The sequence below is a fragment of the Apaloderma vittatum genome, unplaced genomic scaffold (genome assembly GCF_000703405.1).
Source record: "Apaloderma vittatum isolate BGI_N311 unplaced genomic scaffold, ASM70340v1 scaffold7017, whole genome shotgun sequence".
Classification (NCBI taxonomy): domain Eukaryota; kingdom Metazoa; phylum Chordata; class Aves; order Trogoniformes; family Trogonidae; genus Apaloderma; species Apaloderma vittatum.
Genome location: NW_009724487.1, coordinates 38,605 through 58,952, shown reverse-complemented (window position 1 = coordinate 58,952; position 20,348 = coordinate 38,605). Strand labels below are relative to the sequence as shown.

Sequence of the window (20,348 nt, the reverse complement as noted above, 5' to 3'; positions counted from 1 at the left end):
GCTGGAAGAGAGGGGCAAAATGTGTTGGGGCACTTGGGCTGGGGTGGTGCCAGCGGAGAAGAGCCTTTGGGTGGCATCGCTCACACACGTCACGCGGCTGCGCATCCCCGTGAGCGGGGCAGACGGGTTCCCACCCAGAACCAGCTTTCGTTTACTGGCCTCCCCCTGCCAGCTGCTCCACGTCCAGGTGTCCAGGGAGAGCTACCCCGCTTCCCAAGGCTTTAGGTCAAGATTAGATCATTACGTGTTCCTGATCTAAGAGTCTGAGGTAGGTAAAAGGTCCCCAGCTCCCTGCCCCCGGGATCTGCGCAGCACCCCGAGGGTGCTGTGCTCTCCACGGCCGACCCAGTCGCGCGAACACGCGGCTTCTGGAGCAGGTCTAAGAGCAGAGCTGCTGTCTCTGGGGCTGCGATGCTCCCCTCTGCAGAGATGCAGGCAAACGCAAAACCAGCTGCTCGGAGCTTTTACCGAGGCAAATAGGCGGCTTTCCTGTCCAGCTGCCGTCTGCTTTGCAGGTTCGATGCTCTGATCCTCCGGTGAGATAGAATCCGCTCTGACAGGAATAGATCAAGGTGTAGCCCAGAGATGGCAAATCCAGAGCACCCACGTTGGCGTGGGAGGGGGTCTCCGGCTGCTTGCAGTGGTGAGCTGAAAAGCACAAGGAAAACACAGATGAGAGACATCATCCAGTCACACACAGAAAGGCAGACGAGTGACACCATGATGTCAGCAGGGATAGAAATCTCTTAGAAAAAGCTTTTTTCAGCACAAGTTTTTGCTGCTCACTGAGGAAGACACTGCCATGGCTGGATGTTTCCCAGCTGGAAGAATTAATGAGGCCGCCTCCCGCACTTTGCTGGCTAAATTGCTCTTTCTGGCTAAAGCTCTCAGGGGACTCTTCACTCAGTCCCAGCTTCCATGAACCAAAAATCAGGTTCTGCTTTTCCCTGCCTTTTAACGGCAAAACAGCCAAACTCAGATGATGCTAAAGACACCTTTTTCTCCTTCCCTTAACTCTGACTCCAGCACTGTGTCCCAGATCTACCTGCAGACCAAAACTGCCTTTGCAGGGCACCAAGACACAGTCGATGAAGCCAGTGATTCCAGTGGGTGCATTACAGATCTGGTTTTGGATAATCTCTCTTCATGGGCCCAGTATCCTACTAATAATTTGCACCTACCTTTCCGCAGGGTCACACTGTAAACCCTCACAGGGGTGCAATAGTCGTAAATTCCTGTAATTGCTCAATAGCTTTCAGGATTTGACCCACAGAAATGGAAGCTGAGCTCGCCCAGCTCCCTGCCACCTGAGCAAGTGTGTGCCCGCTCTGCTCGATCAGCTCCTGCCATAAATGTGTCACCACTTCCCGTGAGAAGTTATGACACAAAATGAATAAATCTCAGCGCCAGGAGGCTCCCTCTCACCCATACTGTACATCTGCCCTTTCTGTAACTCTCAAAACTGCTCATGAATGAAAACAAATCCTCAGCAGCCTTCATGAGGCATTATCTTCATCCTCCTTTCACAGAGGATCAAATACAAACCCCAGGAAGCTGAAAGGTTAACCCAACTTGCAGGGGCTGTGGGTCCACGGTCCAGCTGGGAGGCAGCAGCTCAGCACTCATTAGCAGGAATCACTGCACCCAAGGAAGGAGAAGGCTTTACACAAAACCTACAGGCAATGACTCAGTCGTCCTTGCTGGCATGGGGAAGCCAAAACTGTCTTCTGTTTCAACACACCTAGCACCAGGAGCAAAACCTCCCGTAGAGCCACAGCTGCTGCATCCCTGCAGGCTTCCAATCCAGCAGAGAAGCCCCTGAGCGTGCAGACCTGCTCCCACCACCCAGGTGAGCTCCCTCCTGCTCCCCTCTCCACCGATGCTTCACGTAAGAGTTTTCTAAGGCAGGTGCCCTGGTTGAGCTGCTGCAGAACGAGCACCTACAGGGCTGGTTAGCGGAAAAATATCTTCACCGATAAACCACCTCACAAGGGAGAGGAAAAAGCTTTTTTAATACTTAGATACAGAGGCCGTGATGGGTATTACCACTTAAATCCATTACATTAAACTCTTGGTGTAGCAGGGAAAAGATGATGGACAGCATAAAAGAAAGAGCAACATGTTATTAAAGAGAGGAGAAACGGTGCTCTGGCGGAGAGCCCTTCTGGCTAAATGTTAACTTTGGTCCCTGGAGCACGAGCTCACATCTCAGCCATCAAATGTGGTTTCCAAAGCACAAAACAGTCTCACCTGAAACTATGTCTCTGAGGAAGGGACAAGTGAAAAAAAAATAAATCTCATCTGAAATCAGAAGTGGCTGCTGGTGTAGTCATGCTAGGAGGGAAGTGATTGTTTGATCTCCCTTCTCTTCAAGAATTTGCTTTCTCAGAGCCCCCCTCAGATCACCAGTGCTTTGCGTGGCGAAGCACAGCCACAGAACCAGCCAAGGGCAAGCCCAAAGGTGGAGGTTTCCTTTGCCAAAGCTCTCTCTGGGGAGACTTACGGAGGCAGTCGGGCTGCACGCCGCTCCACGTCAGGTTGGGGAGGCAGGTCCTGGTGGTGGAGCCCTGCAGCAGGTATCCCTTCTGGCACTGGAAGAAGATGATGCTTCCCACCTGTCACCAGAGGAGATCAACCACTGAACTTCTCAGTGCAACGTGCTTCTAACATAAAAGCACTGTTATAATTTTCCATCTTCTATTTGCTGCCCTCACTGCCCTGCCAGTCGGGTGTCGAGAAAGCTCTCGGAGTCCCTGGAAAGCCCCGGCTTTTATCTGTGCAGGGAGTTGATTCTTTTAGCAACAGAGGGAGGGCTGCTTTGTCAATACCCCCAAAGCCAGCATCAAACGTAGGTGCTATTAGAATGGGCCGAAATCTTTTGCCAAAAGGGATATTTAATGTAAGCAGTATCAACAAACATCCTGCAGCTACATCATAAACGCCAGTGTGCACTGCGAACAGCAAAAAGGATCACAAACCCTCAACACTGACATTCTTGAGGTATGCTTACTCTTTGCGGACTATCCACTTTTTTTTGCACTTGGTTTCAGTTATATTATTATTGCGGCCCCACTCTCAGCTCCGTCGCTGCAGGGGACGGGCACCCACAGGGACGGCTTTGGTTTTCGCTCTCCCTTCCACTGATTTCATGCTGTATGGGAGCTGAGATTAAGAAAAGCGCCTATAGAATTTGGCCTGAAAATTAACAGAAATGATGTCTCCGACGTGAATATTAATTACACGAATAACTATTAATTAGCACGGTGGTTAATATCGTAACTAACACATTGCTAGTTAATCCTGTACAAACGCACGCTGAGGTCGAAGGGAGCGCGCCGGCATGTCCTGTTCACGTTAATGCACAGCAGGACTCAGAATAACCACAGCAACACCGAGGGGACCCCCGTGCCGTGCCGGTACCTGGTAGCCCTGGGAGTTGTTCTGCATCCCAAAGAGGGGCACGCCGGGGTCCGCGCACGTCGTGAGGCTTGGGTCTTCAAACGAAAAGAAGAGAGACAGTGGTTTAGAGGAGTGGTTGTGGAAGCCACGCCAGAGCTCTGCCTCCCCCTGCTCTGCGCACAGAAAGATCGTGCTGCGCCTTTGCAACGCGATAGAAATATTTTCCTACAGAAGGAATACACGGCAACAAGGAAAAATACATATATCTTTGTGTTTTTCAAATCCCCAACTGCTGCAACACAAACCAACCAGAGGCACTCCATCACCCAGGAGAAAACGTAGGAACATAAATCTTGCATCAGGGACAACTCTCTTCCCTTCCCCTGTTCTGCACCCGCTGAGCCAAGCACCCGGCTCAGCAGAGCGGTGCCCGAGGGCTGTGGTGACCCTGTGCTCTCCCCCACCCCGGGCCAGCTCCTTTGTCCCTGCGGGCTCAGCTCAGTCATTCCTCGCACCCTCACCTTGGAACCTGGGTATTCTGTAGCGAGAGATGGGGGCTGGAGATATTAATGCATCTCAGATACATAATCACTCTTTACGCCTCGTTTGGTTTCTATCTATCAGAAGATGAACACACACAGCTCTGCAGGAATACCTGCTGTTACTCCTCTAGCATCTATCACTTTTTTTTCCCCCCAGCATGTTGACAGTAGCAGGGCATTGATGGAATTAAGGCACAGACGCACCACGAGGATCAGCATCCCAAACCGAGCAAAGGAAAATGAACCTTCTGCCTGAAAAGCACTGCAGCAGCAGGATCTCTGCTCCTTGGGGCGACAGGAGGGAGCTAGGCTGCAAGGCTGGCTGCGAGGACACCCCTGTGGGACCTGGCCAGGGGTGGCTACGTTAGCAGGGAGCCGGAGCATTGCAGGAGCTCAGGGCAATCAGACGAGAGACCGCTTTGGATTCCCAGCCTCCCTTCTTCAACTTGCTCAAAATTGCTCTGAGAAAGTCCACAAGACCCAAGAGACCAAATTCCTCTCTAAACTTATGTGAAATACTCCAATTAACCAGATTGTGCAAGACAAGAAATAAACCAAGAGAAGTCTCCTCGATCCAACACGGTGGAACAGAAGAGGCGTCTCAGCCTCTTAATTACACGCCAGCCTGCAGCCACAGGACAAGGGCGTATAACTTCTGTACCTAGCGGCACGGTGGTCTGTTTCCATGCCTTTATTCCTTCTGGTCTGACTAATCGGTCTCTTCACGCTGAAACATTGTGCACTTGGTGTCGCCCCCAGGCCCGTGGAGCTCTGACAAGAAACTGAACATGGGATATGAAACGTGGCTCGTTGGGGGCTGCGGCACGAAAGTTAATCCATTTTCTGTCATTCGGTTCTGCTGAGCCTTCGTCATTTATCACTGATGCAGTTTCCATGGAAGCCCCCAGATAAATCGCAGTGTCGAAAATCAGTAAATAAGGAGCCCCAGCCCTGGATGAGGCGGTGGGTGAGGGATGGCGGAGGGTGGAGGGCAGAGCCTGGGTCTCCCGGCTGCATCTGGGGGGTCCATGGTGCTGGCAGTCTAACCCCTCTGAAAAAATGGGTGAGATCTGAACAAACACAACACTTTGGGGCTCGGCTCATTGTGTCAGCAGGTGACATTTCGGGTTAAGGTTTTGTTGACACACGGGTGTTCTCCCTTCTCATGGTCTGTTTTGGGGAGACGAATTCTAAGTACGTTCCAGCAGGAACTGTATGTGCTGGGTTAAGCCACAGATTGTCTCTGGAGAGCCGCGTGCCATGCACGTACAATAGGATCCCCAGCAAGGATTTGCAAGGGAGTGATGAAGCATTTAAAGCCATTATTTACAACAACAGGCAGGTGCTCCCAGCTCCTCGTATGTGAGAAAGCTCCTGGTGAAATCAATAGGAAACTCGGAGGTTCAGGCCACGAGTATTTTTACGTTCTGGTAATTGGTGATGGATTTATGAGGTAGCTAGAACAACTTGGGGAGAACAGCTCGAGATCTGTTTCTGCCCTAGATGCCCATGTATGGTGACGATGGTGGTGTTCAGGTTAAGAGGACACAGCCTGTGAAGTTTATCACCACAGGAGCCCTACAGTTCAAGACTGTTGCCAGAGTTTTAAACAGGCAAAGAACGCTGTGACTAAGTGTGATTACACACCTCCCAGGGGCTTCAAAGGGTTCTGGAAGCCCCAGAAAATGGGCACCTGAGGAACACATGGAAATTTCAGCCTGAATCCGAACACCGCAGCCAGGCAAAACGATCTGTGGGAGTTTCATCTCTGTATACAGAACTTGTGCACTTCCAGGAGTTGCTATTCTGCTGTTCTGGATATAATTCAAAGGTGGCAGAGAACGTAAGAGCTCTCATGTGCACCCTTCACGTGGAACTCAGTTTCTATGAGAGAAGAGCTACGCTCCACAGCAGCCCACAGCTGCCCTCTGTGGTCAAATCGCATTTTCAGCCCCATCATCGGTAACGACACCGTGCGTCTCCACAGGGCGCAAATGTTATCCTGGAAGCTCTGCAGAGGAACTTCTTCCTCCTGCCCACCAGCAGCCCAAGTCCAGTGCTGAGGAGCAGTGACAGGGAGGAGATCATCTTCCTTGGACACACTACTCATCGACTACCACAGGGGCAGGAGTGATGGGGACGCCGAGTCGAAGCGTCAAGCCTCAAAAGGAGATGGGCTGTTTACTGCCAGCGAGTACGCACCAGCTAAAAGCATCACCCCATACATTCTGATTTTCAGTGGGAAACAATACTGATTTCTGCAAAGCCAGGAAAGAAAACCAACTTTACTATCAGTGGCAAAGCAAGGCTCAAAGCTCTTTGCTTGTAGTTGCAAGACAGAGGAGCATGCTCTTACCTATGCAGCTGGGCTGGGTCCCGCTCCACGTCCCGTCAGACTGGCAGAACCTCCGAGCTGAGCCCACCAGCACGAGCGGGGCTAAGCAGGAGAAGGAGACGGAGGAGCGGTACGTGAAGCCTCTGTCCTCCCTCCTGCCCTGGGCGGGGATCCCCGGGTCGCCGCAGAACACCGCTGCCACGGGCAGAGAGACAAATGGATCGTGACGGACCTCCTCAGGAGCAAGCAACGTTAATCAGCTAAAGACGGGTCTATTAATGGTCCAAACCTTACCACTCCCTGCCATCAAACTGTGATTGACTAGGGAATTAGTAGAGGTAGAAGGCGTTGCTGGCTGCTCTCCTTGTAATTCTCTCTTTTTGTCAATTGCCGTTAATTAACTTCCACCTTCTCCCCCATCTTTTCTTTATTTTTTATTTTTTATTTCCTAACAGCAGGCTTAGCTTTCAAATGTATCTCTAATTGCACAATGTCAAACTGCTATATGGTTCCATGTCACACAGAAAGCCCATTAATTACACCAGATCCAGGGAAAGGTGCAAGGAACGCCGTGAGGGCTTTGTACGATTTAATATGGAAATGGCTATCGTGCAGCTGCCAGCCGTTCGACCACAAAAAGAAACTTAAATCTGCCTTTATCACTGAGACATCTAACCACTTTTTTTTTTTTTGCATTAGCTATTGTATCAAGCACACAGGCTTCCACCCAGCCAAAGCTTCGCCTTCACCAAACATTCCTAACTTCTGCTGCAACAACAGAGCGCCCTTTGCCAGAGTTGTTTTTTTGCTTTGTTTTTTTTTTTTTTACCTATGGCCATTGGCAGTTTCAAGAGCCCTGACTGCAGAAGCCCCAGTCTCTGGGGAGCCCCAGGGACAAACAGCTGCTGGACAGGAACACGCAAGATCTTTCATACTTGTTGCAAACGTGACCTCCCATCCCCTTTACCAGAGGTGGAGTGACTGTGTCCCCAAGGCCACCGCTGCCTCCTCCTTACAGAGAGAGCAAACCCAGGCTCGCAGCAATTTGGCTGCTGTCGGAGATGGGGAGAGCACTCAGACTTTTGGCTACAAGCACTCTTAAGCACCATTGTGCTTTTTCCTGGCATGCAAAAGCCTCAGTGGCTTCAGTTAAGGCAAGACTTCCCTTGGGCTGAGGGCGAGGAAGCAGAGCAACCAGACACTGAACGTCCCGCGCACCGAGAAGGGCCCTTCTGCACCCTCTGCGACACCGCCAAGGCAGGGCTAACACCAACATCAGCCACTTGGAGCCCAGAGATGGAGAGGGAGCATCAAACCGCCGGGTTTTGAGCCCAGCCCTCCACCCAGCTCCTGCGTGAGCGTGCAGATGTGTGCAGATGTGCGTCTACTCACGGAAGCACTGGGGAATCTCGCCGCTCCAGGTGCCGTTGCCCTCGCAGGTGAGCACGGCGGGCAGGGAGAGCTGGTATCCCTCGAGGCAGGCGTAGCTCACGCTGGAGCCCCAGCTGAAGTCCGAGCCCACGACTTTCCCGTTGGGGATGGCTTGTGGGGATTTACAGACGATAGCTAACGGGAAACAAAAGCACAAGCTCGGTTCTCTCGACCCGTCAGCATAGTTATTTCCACTAATGAGCAAATTCACGTAGGATCAAAGTCACACTCTGCTCTCAAAGGGCACCTCCTGGGACTGGCCTACCAGGGGGCCAAACAAACTTTTCCAGCTGTGCATGCAGTTGTAAACACCACGATTTTCCTTTGAAGCTTGGAGTTAACCAAATCCCAAAGTCAGATTTCTGAGTCAGTGTTCATTTCCAGCCGAAGCTAAGGATCCAGCCTGATTTAGTGTGAAAACTCATCTAAGATTCTCTGAAAGATTCATACATTTCGGGCAACCTGGCTGAGTTTCAGATTAACAGCCAAATCAACAAGCAGTCTGTATTTCATCCACTCTAGGGTGTTTTAATATGACATTTTTGCAGTGCTTTGCTTTTCAGCTCAGGGGAGCACTGGGAAAGATGCTAAGCTCATGCAAATCAGCCCAGCCTCCACAGGAGACTCTGGCCACATTCTGTACTACTCCTGCAACATTAGCTCAGTGGAGAAGAAGGAAAGAGGAGCGTAAGAATTGCTCTTTACAGCCTCTGAAGGAATCGGAATGTATTTGGAAGTTTCCATGCGATCTGTATTTATATCAGAATCATGACAGGTGAATTTTCCAGATTGCTGAAGAAGTACACGGGCGCTGCTACAAGTCTTATCTATGCTTGGTGGGTAAAATACTCACAGAAGAGATCCAGCCTGTCCCGCAATTGCTCTATTATTTCCCTTTCCTATCTCTGAACTACAGAGGCAATCTCAGAACTGAGAAATAATGAAAGGAGTTGGAAGAAACATTTTTCAGACTTGTAGATGATGCCAAGAAGCGTGTGCTTGCAAGACACAATATTTCATTTGAGTTTGATCTGAGTTTTTGTGAAGAGTAAGTCACTTTGCTCTCTGTGCTTCACTTTTCCCTCTCTACTACAGGGATAACAGCAATTGCTTCCCTCCCTAGGTGTATCGTGATGATCAATAGACCTAAAGGCAGCAAGGTGTTCCTGCTGTACCAGAAACACAGGGGACAGATTGAATGAGAGGAATGAGAAACTCCCAGGTGGGCACTACGCGGCAGTTGCTGCCTATTACACCTGGTCACAAGTTACAAAAACTTTGTGGCCTCTAAAACTCGTATCCTCCGGTATTTACAGGGACCAGCCTTACCCTTGCAGGCAGGTTTGGTGCCATTCCAGGTTCGGTCTTTCGTGCAGGTTAGGGAAGAGGCTCTGTCTGACTCCATCATGTAGCCTGGGGTGCACTGGAACACGACCGTCTGGTTGTAGGTGAAGTCGCTGCCCAGGCGGAGGCCGTTGGCTGGCACCCCGGGGTCACCGCAGTTGATCACTGCCACAAAAGGAAGACAGAAGCATTTCTGGTCGACCATCCCTCGTCTCACACTTGGGGATCTGCGATAAGCAGAACCCTGATGGTCCTGAGCATGTTTTCAGTGCAGGATGGAATCCCTAATCCCGGAGAAGGGAGCATCGACAGCAAACAGAGCATTCGGAGAGCGGCACTAGCTTTGGAACAGGCTGGGCTCCAGCACATGGAGGCAACTTCTGCTTCTACTCAGTGGAGTGAGCAGTGATCTTAATGGCACATTAAGACCTTGCAAGAAGTATTAACACATATTAAACATTAAAGAAAACCTGGGTCAAAGCTGGGTGAGCTGGAAGACGGCTTGACCATGGCAAACCCTCCTCCTAGTTACTGTCTCTTATATAAGATCACGTTTGCTGTCACCCACGTTTCTGCTGCAGGCACCTGCTGGCGGGAGCCATGAGGAAATGCAAAATGTTCACTGAGGGCTTCCGAGCAGGGGCTCTGCCCACGCACATCCCCGTGCTGGCACACGACGGTCAGGACCGCTCACGTTCAGAAGCAGCCCCGGAGAGCCCCTCCAGGCTGGCTGACATCTACTCATGAAGTTTTTACAGAGCTCCCTTCATCCAGCTGGAATAAAAAACCAACCCCAAAGCAAGAGTTTTCCATTAGGTACTCACAAAGACTGCAAACTGAGCAACTGCAGCTGCCACCGCGCAGTTCAGCCGAGTCTCAGCACGGCACACGTGTGTGAGCACATCTTCGGCGAGCGCCCAACGCACCCTGACATCCCATCCCCGGAGCCTGGCAGCACCGCTCGGCTCATCCTCCAAGAATCCACCCCAGTACTCACCTGTACACTCTGGACTGGTCCCAGTCCACGTCCCATTCACCGTGCAGTGCCTGCTCAGCACTCCTGTGGAGTAGTAGCCTTCCCGGCACTGGTAGATAATGGAACTCGAGAAAACCAAGCCGTCGTTGAATATAACCCTCGCGTTGCTGGGGGTTCCTGGGTTTCCACAGGATATAACTAGAAAGCAAAATGGCATATTTTAAAATTAAAAAAACACACACCACCACCAAACCCCACAAACGACCTCCCCCCAAACATTCTCAACAGACGTACAATTAGCTGCAAAGCCCCTGGAACAGCTCACACACAAGAGGCTGTGGAAAATCAGCTACATCAGTCCAACAGGACCCCAAACACCGCTCCCCAGCTCCAAGCGAGGGCTCTGCCTTGCCAGGCAGCAGGTCCCAGGGCTGCGGGCAGCATCCCTGGCAGGGGATTGAAAAAAACCTCCATCCCTGAAAAACCCTCCATCCCTGCAGCCAGTCAGTCCCGAAGCACCAGCCCTGCTCCTCCTCTCTCCTTGGGGGGGATGATCCTGCAGTTCACCAACACCACAGCCAACTCTGCGAGCAACCTCCACCTCACATCTGGTCTCACAGCTTACTAAAGCAGGTAGTGTCAAGCCTAGAGTCCCTCCACCTTCCAGGAGTTTGGCAGCCTGGACCTAAACATGTTGCTTTGTCTCCAGCCCCTTTGGAACGTCGACAACTCTGCAGGTTTCAGAGGAATGAAAGCAGCAAGGGATGCTGCTGCGCTCCCGCTGTGGCCCTGCTCGCTGCCCAGCTCCATCCGATTACACTTCCAGAGGAGGGAGAATATTGTGGGAAATCAATTATAGGTTTCTCAGTGCCCGAGTTTTATGTCTAAAGCACCTCAGCGCCGCAGCAATAAAAAGGCATCGGAGCGAACGGCGGCGCGCGCAAAGCCCTGTCATGGCACCTGCAATAATTGCACCCAGCCCTCATTTGCTCTGAAATTACAGGACATAAAAGAAAACCACATGAATCAAGGGATGGCTTAAACTGCAAATCTCAGCCCTTTGACAAGGAAATTCCTCTCTCCCACCCCTTTCCCAGCGACGCACCACAACCTCTGCGTGAGCATCGCTCTGGGCACACGGGAGGTGACCCATCCCTGCCCGGGGCCCCCCAGCACCCCCATTTGCCACGGGGAAATGCAAGGTCAGGAAAGCCCCGAGCACAGGACACCAGCAGCAGGAGAGCAGCCTTCCCCGGCCCTGCTGCTTAGTTTGCTGACAGCCCGTGAACATACGAGCTTGTTGGAGGCATCTCTGTTTGACAGGAGGAAACTAATAACCATTCTGGACTGTGTGCACAGAAACTCTGCACGGCACTAAAATCATCCGAGGTGCTCTCTCATTGCAGATTTCTCATGCAGCCAACGTCTCGGTGATACACGGTGTCATCTCCAAGAGATGCTGGGATAAAAGTCAGGTTCTATCAACTCGGAAAAAGCTCTAAATTACTATTTCACGGTCTGCCCATACATCAGCTCCTGTCCAAGCTCCTCCACCCATGCATGTGGCCAAACACACGCCGATAACTGAGAAATATCACTTTGGTGACTATAAGGAGACACATGGAAATGGTTTAACAGCAGCGTGCATCAGCTGTGACCTGTACAGGCTAGACATAAAAGATGCCATAAATATAAGGATGAAAGGTATGAACACACAAATTCATAACTTGAACTTTCTTTAACAAAGTAAATTTTGTTCCTACCATTATTTTTACGAAGTCCATTTTGAGCAAACCCCACGAAAAGCTTGCTAAATGCAATTCACTCCATCAACACCACGTACTCTCTAAAGCCTACCCGCAGCAGATGATTTTTCCAAGCAGTGGGATGGGGTGAGCTCAGCGTGGCAGGCTCCAAGCTCCCTCTGAAAGCCTAACGGGAGATGGCATAGCGGGAACCAAATGCGCTCCTGAAAACTCAGCTACTTGTCCTAACCTGCTGCAAGCAAAGCCAAGGGCACGCTGCCTCGCTCCCCTTGCTCCTTGGCTAAATTCTTCAGCTGCAGTCATCCAACATGAGCAGCTCTGGAGGGGTTTCAGAGCTGGCACTTGGGCTGCATGTGCCGGTGCTGTCACACCTTCCTCAACTCCTCTTCCTTGAGAGGAATTGATTGTGATTTTTGAAGGTGCTGGGGCAGCAAGCAGGGATGTCGGCATCTGCCCTGACTCCTGACAGCCGCTCCCTGTGATCCCATCCTTGTCGGGGAAGCTGGGAAGTTTCCGCAAGCTACAAAGTGGCCTCTGCTGTATAAAACATCACAAAGCTCAGAGGTGCTCCAGAGCTCAGCAATAATTAATTTCATTGCAATCCATGCATCACTTTTCTGAAAAACTTATTAAGATTTTTCTCCTGCCTCCCCGCCTTGCTTTGCTTTTTCCTACATGTTTTACAGCGAGATGCTGCTGGGAAAAGGGCATTTCTCTGGGTCCTGCTCAGGAACGCAGCTCAGGGCTGGTGTAGCTACGTGTGAAGCTCAGAGCACGGTCAGAAGAGGACACCGAGCACGTACCACCACGGTCCAGAGCAGGGCAAGGGCAAAGTGCTGTCCTTTGTTACACACTTTAAGCTTCCCCAGCCCGGCACAGCAAATACCTCCCTGAAGGGTTTGTTTCAGGCTCTTTCCTGCGGGCAGTGCCAGGAGAAGGCACATTTCTGCAAGGAGCAGCACACCCTGCTCCTCAGAACCTGCAGCAAGGAGAAGCTGAGGGCTGACGACTGCCATCAGGGCACGTCCGACTACGCTCGAGGTAGCATGTGAATAGTGTCCTTTGCACGTTCCCCCTCCTCTGACCTGATCTTTCTCACCGTCAGTCCTTCTTTCGGGCTCTGCTCGGCTGAAACGCTCTCCTAATGATGTCTGACACATCAGGCAAAACCTCCCGCTGGAATAAGACATAGCTGAGAGCCTCCGGAGTCTCGAAGCCTTTGCTTCAGGGCTGATAATTTAACCAGTAACACATAACCCACCTAACCAAGCAAAGAAAGAAAAAAGCAGCCTAGACCCGAATCCCAGTCCTGCCACCTCCCATGTCCTCAGCGGTGAAAAGGCACAAGACAAAACTCCTTTTCTTTTCCCAGTGTTATCATTTAAACATGTTTCTGTCAACTGAAACTGCAGCTAGAGCTCCATCTCATTTTGGATGCAGTTTAAATTCGCTTGGAGAACCAATAAACATTATGAAAGCAAATAATTCTGCTCAGCCTCTAAGAGGAGGAGGGCGTGCAGAGCAGAGCACAGCTGACGAGCCCGCTCCTGCACCACTCCTGGGTGAACACAGATGGGGCGTCAGGAAGGAGGAGAAAGAAGCAAAAAAAAAGCATTTAAAATTTCATTTACACTTTGAAAACTTGCTGGAAATAAAAGCTAAATGAGGCCTGAAATCTGCAATTTTGGAAATCCAGGCAACCTGCTCTTAGTGGGAACAACAAAACCAGAGCTATGTAAAACCGACTGAAGCAGGAGTCTCAGAAGGAGTCCCTGCAATTAATTTAATTCCAAACCATTTGTATAGTTTGGAAAAATCAGTTGTGACCTCTTCATGCCTCCCTATTCCTTTGGTTTTCTTTAAAAATGGTCTAGTGGGTGAAAGGTATCAGGATTAAGAGCTGATGAGTTGCAAGGTGACCCCCTGGGAAGCCCAGTGCTCCCATCTGCCACACGTCCCCTCCCCGGACCAGAGCTGGGCTGGTCCCGGCACAGGAAGACCCCGATGGTTGAACATCAGTCCAAGTCGAGCAGATGCTTTGTAACTGAACCTCTTGTGGGACCTTGCTGTCTCTGAAATGGAGATAGCAGCTCTTCTCTCCTTCCCTTCTATTCATGCTGTAGGATTTGCTCCGTGTCCTCTGTGCCCACCCTTTGTGTTGCCCTGCAGCGGGTCCTCACCTCCTGCTAAACGCACCGAGACCCTCCGTGCTCCGCCGGCAGCTCATCTGGAGAGCAATTTGCATTGAATTCCCTGGGCAGGCGAGTGCCGGTGACCTGTGAAGCCCCATCAGGTTTGATTTTGCTCAATTTTGGTGGCCGAGAGCAGCGAACAAGTGGCTGAGTCAGAGAGCTAATGCGCCGCAGAGGCGCTGAGCGGCTGGAGATTTTCCACGGCGGCACCGAGGTGGTCGTCCCCTCCAAGCACCCGTCTGGGCACTCAGTTCTCCTCTTCAATTGCCCTGAATTCAATCCCAAAATTAATTTCCCCTCTCCTACAAATACCTGCTCCAGAGAGTTGAATGCAACACTCCAAGAGCACCTTGTAGCGCTTGCGACTCGCTGGGAATGCAAATGACAAGAGGCACAGCACACTGCTCATCACTGTAAATTACATCCCCACATTGGCCAGTCAGCACTTCACGTTAAATGACTCCATTATAGGCATAATGTTATTATTATTCATAAAGTGTGGAAAAAAATCTGCCAGGGATCCGTATTTTGGTGCCTCTGGAACCTGATGGGTTATTTATCCTGAGATTAATGAACAGAGCCTTTTCACCGAAAGAAAAAAAAAAACAGAGAATGAAAAAAAAAAAACCTGAGATCTGAGTGTATTAATAACATGATTCACTGTCTTTTCAATCAAGAGCTCCATCAATTTGGAATAAATTTCCAATTCATTTACAAACTCTCTCTGAGGTTTTGGCTTTTCAAACAGCTGGAGAGAAGCACTTGCCCAGGTCTCCTTGCATTTGGTATCCTGCCTCGTATTGGCTTTTGTTCTTTCCCCAATTGATTTTTAAACACTTTTATAAAACAGTAGCAGTGAGCAGCACAGCTCAGAGAATCTGGCTAGAGGTTTATTAGATTGGATTATAGGGTCTTACTTGATTCCTTCACATGGAAAAATAAGGGGGTTGGAGTTTTCGAATATGAAAACATGCTTACTGGATTGTAATTTGCATTTTGGATTTCTGCTTAATGTAAATGACACTTGCGTGCGCTCGTTCCAGCTTTGACGAGGGTTTGAAGCTACTGACACTTCTCACTCTCCTGAATTTCCTCAACAAAGCAACAATGCATGAGTCAGCTGCACCCACAGACCTTACGGCAAAACGGGGCGTCTCTGAGCATCTCTCGCTGGATACGTGACACGAGATCAAGAGACATTCACCTCGGCGAGTCTTGTGGGGAGCCTGAGCAGCAGATCCCAAAGGCTTTTCCTACTCTGTACCTCGGTGCAGATGTTGGCATGAACCCGAATGACTCGAAGCACTTTACAGCACCCTGGTGCACCCTGCACAGTGCAGCAGCGTTGGGCACGGCAAAAGGTGATCCTCGTCCTCTAGCCTTGAAAAACCCTCCCGCAGATGTTTGGCAAGTGGAGAATTGAGGCTCCTTGACACACACGCAGGGTTTGGAGGAGCTGATGAACAAGAGCACTGTTTCTCATAGCACCAGACTGTCCCTGGCAACCAAACCAGAGGGGGTGGGGGCTGGCTGTGGCAATTCTGGGGACACCACAGCAGGCTTGGCGTGACACGGGCTTGGAAAAGTACCTTCACATTCGGGCTGTGTGCCGCTCCAGGACCCGTTGGCTTGGCAGGTCCTCTCGGATGAACCCCGAAGCGTGTAACCGGGCTCGCAGCTGAACCTGACCACGCTGTCTACATCGAAGTCATCTCCCAGCCCGATGCCATGAGAGGGGATCCCCGGGTCACCACACACGCCCTGGCTCCCTCCTGTTAAGAAGAGAGCACAGCATCAGCAGAGTCAACAAGTTGTGGAGCTTTGGCCCTTTTTCCCTCCCAATTGCACGTGTCCTGAGAGCCAGCACACCGAGTTCAACCGTGTGACTGCCTCGATTTAGCTAACTGGCTCTCAGCAGAGCAGGGAAATTCCAGATCAAACATCCTCTGACTCCGGGAGCTCGCTGGTTTTAAGCTGGTTGCAAAACACAGCCACAACTCCTGAATCTCACGATGGAGCCCTCACCAGCTGCAGCTGCTTTCCGTGGCAGCTGCTCCAACAGACAGTGGCTCGGTTGCCAGCATCACTCATGTGGATGGTTTCCCTCCAAGCAGAAATTAAGACATGCTCCAAGCCACCTCAGCACGCCCTATTGTATCTGCAGCACAAGGAGCTGTTTGGTTTGGAGCTGGGAGGGACCCAGCTGAGAAACAGCCGCTCGCACACGTCGCAAACACGTCGAGCTGCCGGCTGCAAGTTGGGGGACAGGAGGAAGGGAGCAGCTGCAGAAGATGCACCCCAGGGGTTCTCGGGAGCAGGCTGGAGAAATGCCCACCTCCTCACTGCCTGACACAGGCTCGCGCCGCGGATGCCTGTTCTTGGCTTTCTCTGCTAATGACCTGTGTAAACCCAGCCAGCCCCAAGCCAGGAAAGACTATTTCACTCCTGCAGTTAGTAATGAAGTTCCTGGGCCTTCTGTGCCTTGCTGCAGGTACAGCCTGCAGGTACACTGCGAACTGTAATATAAAACATAATGAGCATATTCATCATCAGGGGAAGGTACTTGCTTGTGAAAAGAAGGGGGAGAATGCTCCAGGTATGGCATTTTTTTCCCCGTAATGACTTATATCAAAGTCTTTTGTTTCATCTTGCAAAAACTGCTGTCACACCGTAGGGATCTCCCGCACGCAACACAGAACCTTTGGCAGGAGATGACCTGAGCTGTCTTTTGCCTCCGCACCACCTGAGGTTGGTGTAACAGAGGAGCCTCTCATCTCCTCAAGCCCTGGGGTGGAAATCATGGTTCTGAGGTACCAGGCATCCACCTGGCCCCCACGCAGAGCGGGACCGTCAGATGCTACCAGCTTAGTCTACAGCTGCCTCCATGAAGTCACTCAGAACAATCACACACAACAGATGTCAGCAGGATCATAGTAACACTGAAATGTTTCCAGAAATCTACCCACAAAGTGGACAGGAAAGATGGTGAAAAGTACACGGGGAAAAGGCACAAATTAGAGCATAAAACCCTTCAGAGCAACTACAGATCCAGAACTCTGCAGATACAGACTCTGAATATGGGGATGACTCCACTTGATTTCTTTTTCCCTTCCAAAGCAGAGGTTAAACTTGGTCAAGTAGAGCTGCTAAATCTAAGCGTCATAATTAAAAATTAACACTTTTCCCAAATGCTTTGCTCTTATTTCATCCGCCTCTGTGCTCTCCAAGTAACAAGCGACAGGATGGTGCGAGGAGAGCTTTGCACAGCACCCTGCTGCCCGCTCAGCACCCTTCCTTCCACTGGAGGCCATCGGCTGAGGTCCCAGCACCCTGATTTTGGGAAGGCTTGGCACGAACATCTCACTGCATCCCCCAGGACTTTGATCCAAGTCCGTCTCATCATGGACTTGGTTGCTTACTGGGATGTTTTCAGTGTGAGACCTTTCCCACCACTCTGGCAAGGGAGTGAGGATGGACCTGTCTTGCCAAGCTGCTCTCAGTGGAGATCCTGATGTGGAAAATCATTGTACTGGCTTCCACTTGCCTTGTGCAGACCCAGGACTGCTGTGCTGCCATAACAGCAGATGTCAGGCCCTGGAAAGGGGCCACATGGGCTTCTTTTCTTGGAATGCATGAGGAAGAGGGTCATGCAAGGACCTAATTTTGCATAAGACACATTCATCCTGAGCAGACTCTGCACAGAGAGAACTGTAAAGCAGCAGGCTGCAGCACACCTTCTACCACAAACATTTACTGCAGTGATTTATTTCTCGTCTTGCAAGCCGACTGGTTTACTCTCTGTCAGTGCTTATCACCCGAGCTGCAGGAGACTGGAGAGCTGAGACACAGCGATTTTCAGTCTTCCACAACCTCCCTCTGTAGCACGTGTCCAGCTCAGCAAAGCACATCAGACTGCTCCCTTGCAGGATAAAAAGGGGTAGTAGCAGATGGGATTGTCCCATCCCCTCCTTCCCGGAGCCCACCTCACCTGAGCAGTGCGGCAGGGGGGCGCTCCCCCGCCGTGGGGCGGGGAGCCGCTCCAGCGCCCGTCGAGCTGGCACATGCGGGTGGAGTTGCCAACCAGAGTCCGCTTCCCCAGGCAGCTGTACCGGACCACGGAGCCCACGGTGTACTTGTCACCCGAGATCTGAGCGTGGGGCGGGGAGCCAGGGTGGCCACAGGAGACCACTGTAAGAGATAGGTGCAACAGCTTCAACCGCGAGGCTCAAGTGCCCGTGATGCTCGTCCGAAGGCAGATGCAGCGGGTACACGCAAAGTATTGTGCGTCTGAGGTGGGTGCGCTGGACCTTAGAATCATGGATTCATAGAAGAGTTTCCTGGCAGCTTCCACCCACTCATCTGCCCCAGGGGCCACCAAATGCCTGGTGGCTCCCGCCATGGCGCAGCTGTGGCAGAACAGACCTTGCACCAGTCTCCTCCTCGGGGACATGAGCTCATCCTGTAAGAGCTGCCAAGGGTTTGTGCACAAATGCCCAGTCTTGACACTGACAGGCATTTTGCAGGTCCCTTGAAAAACTCGTCTTATTAAACAGGAATATTCCTATGCACACCCTCACCCCCATCCACCCGGGCAGCTCCAGGAGCTGCAATCGATGCTGTGTCACACCTGAGCAAAGCATCCTGGCAGATTCCAAGCGCTGCTCACTCGACCACTGCCAGCAGAAGAACACCGCTAACAATAATTAATAGGCTTACTTTAGCTTTAGCAATCAGAGTGGAGACAGGGAGGCTGTTGACAAACACACTGACAGATCTAGGGGCTATTAGACAGGTTTGGATGAGAATGCTCATGTAAAGACCAGGCACCACTCGGTTTCTGAAGGAAAGCACCCGTAACGGATATCTTCTCTCCCTCTGCTAGAGTCTAAAAATATCAATACTGGCATTAGGTAGAAACCACGATGTATGTTCCAATAAAAAAGAGAGCACGCGTATGTTGGGGCACGTGGGCGTTGAAATATACTGCTGCAGAGCTGTGACTAAAACCAAGGACGCTTTGCAAGGAAACGGGTTTGATAGCTAATACTTAAACTCACACTGTAACTAACAATTTAATAACAGATACTCCAGCAGACTCAGCTAAGCTTAAAACCTGTGAGCTTTTTAAAGGATTTACATACACAGTGGGAAGAGTGTTTCTTCCGATGTGTTGGGCTCTGCTCCCGTGTACTTTACAGGACTCACTCTCTCACCCCTCAAAGGGGATCAACTCTGTTTTGCTCCCTCCTCAGAAACAGGCCTGAGACAGTATTTGCAACCCAAGCCTTGTCTGGCATCAACTTCTTAATTTACGTTTTAGAAAGCGTGTGGTAATTTTAATGACCCAGCTGTAAACTCTTTAAAGGGGTATAGATTACAGCATCAAGCGTATCTTAAGTTCTACACACCGAAAACGAGACACGCAAAAAATCTCTTGCTTTTTTTTCTTTAAACTATTAATTCCATGAATCCAAACAATCTGTCTAAAACTAACCTGAGTTTGCAAAGCTCTGGGAATGCCCACAAATCCCCCAAGCCAATGAATGCTCAACGTTTTGAGGAAGGAGATTCCTTTTATTTCAGCTGGAACGCTGTGGACTGAGGGAACCCGAGACATTGGGCTCCCAGGTTTTATGAGGTATCAACCCCCAAGCCGAGCCCCTGGGGCTGCGGTGACACGCAGTTATCACTTCTCAACTCCCCGTGGCCGTGCAGGGTGCTGCAAGTGCGAGAAGGTGGCATGCTGCTGACCAAAGGAAAGGGAAACGTGCCAAAAACCAATTTTGTGGAATTAGGTGTCAAAGAAAAAAAGGAAACAGTCGTGGCTTTGGAACAGCTAAGCTGATTCAAACTGAAGGGGCTCCACTTCTGACTGCTTTAGTGATTCGTTACGCCAGGGACCGACATCGCAGCTGCTTTAGTCACCAAACAGACACACCAGCTGTGCTGCATGCAGGGGTCTGCTCCTGCCCCTGCCCCTGCCCCTAGCTCACCAGGCAGCCCTACGCCAACTCCAGTTACGCTCTGAACCTTGGTTTCCTCCAGTAAAATAGGGACACCACCAGTGATATCTTTCATATAATGCACGGAGATCTCCTGGACTAGGCGTTACTACCACAGCCCTGTGAATATTTTGTGTTTTGATATGCTGCTGGAAATACCCCTTAAGCCAAACCATCACCCAGAAGCTCCCAATTCTCTCTGCAAGCCACAATGGCAGAAAGGGCTGGGGTACTGTATGAAAGGAGAAAAAAAAAAAAATAGAGCAAGGCTCAGGAAGCAAATCCTCTCTAGCACCTGCATCGCAGCAGAATAAAGGCTGCATCACACGGTCATCGCCCTCCCCCAAAGCTGCAGGGACGT

At 50.9% G+C, this 20,348-nt stretch overlaps 1 pseudogene; it reads right to left on the bottom strand.

The window, feature by feature from the left end:
* The window catches only part of LOC104276269, a 62,159-nt pseudogene that overhangs the window by 3,731 nt on the left and 38,080 nt on the right, over positions 1–20,348 (bottom strand).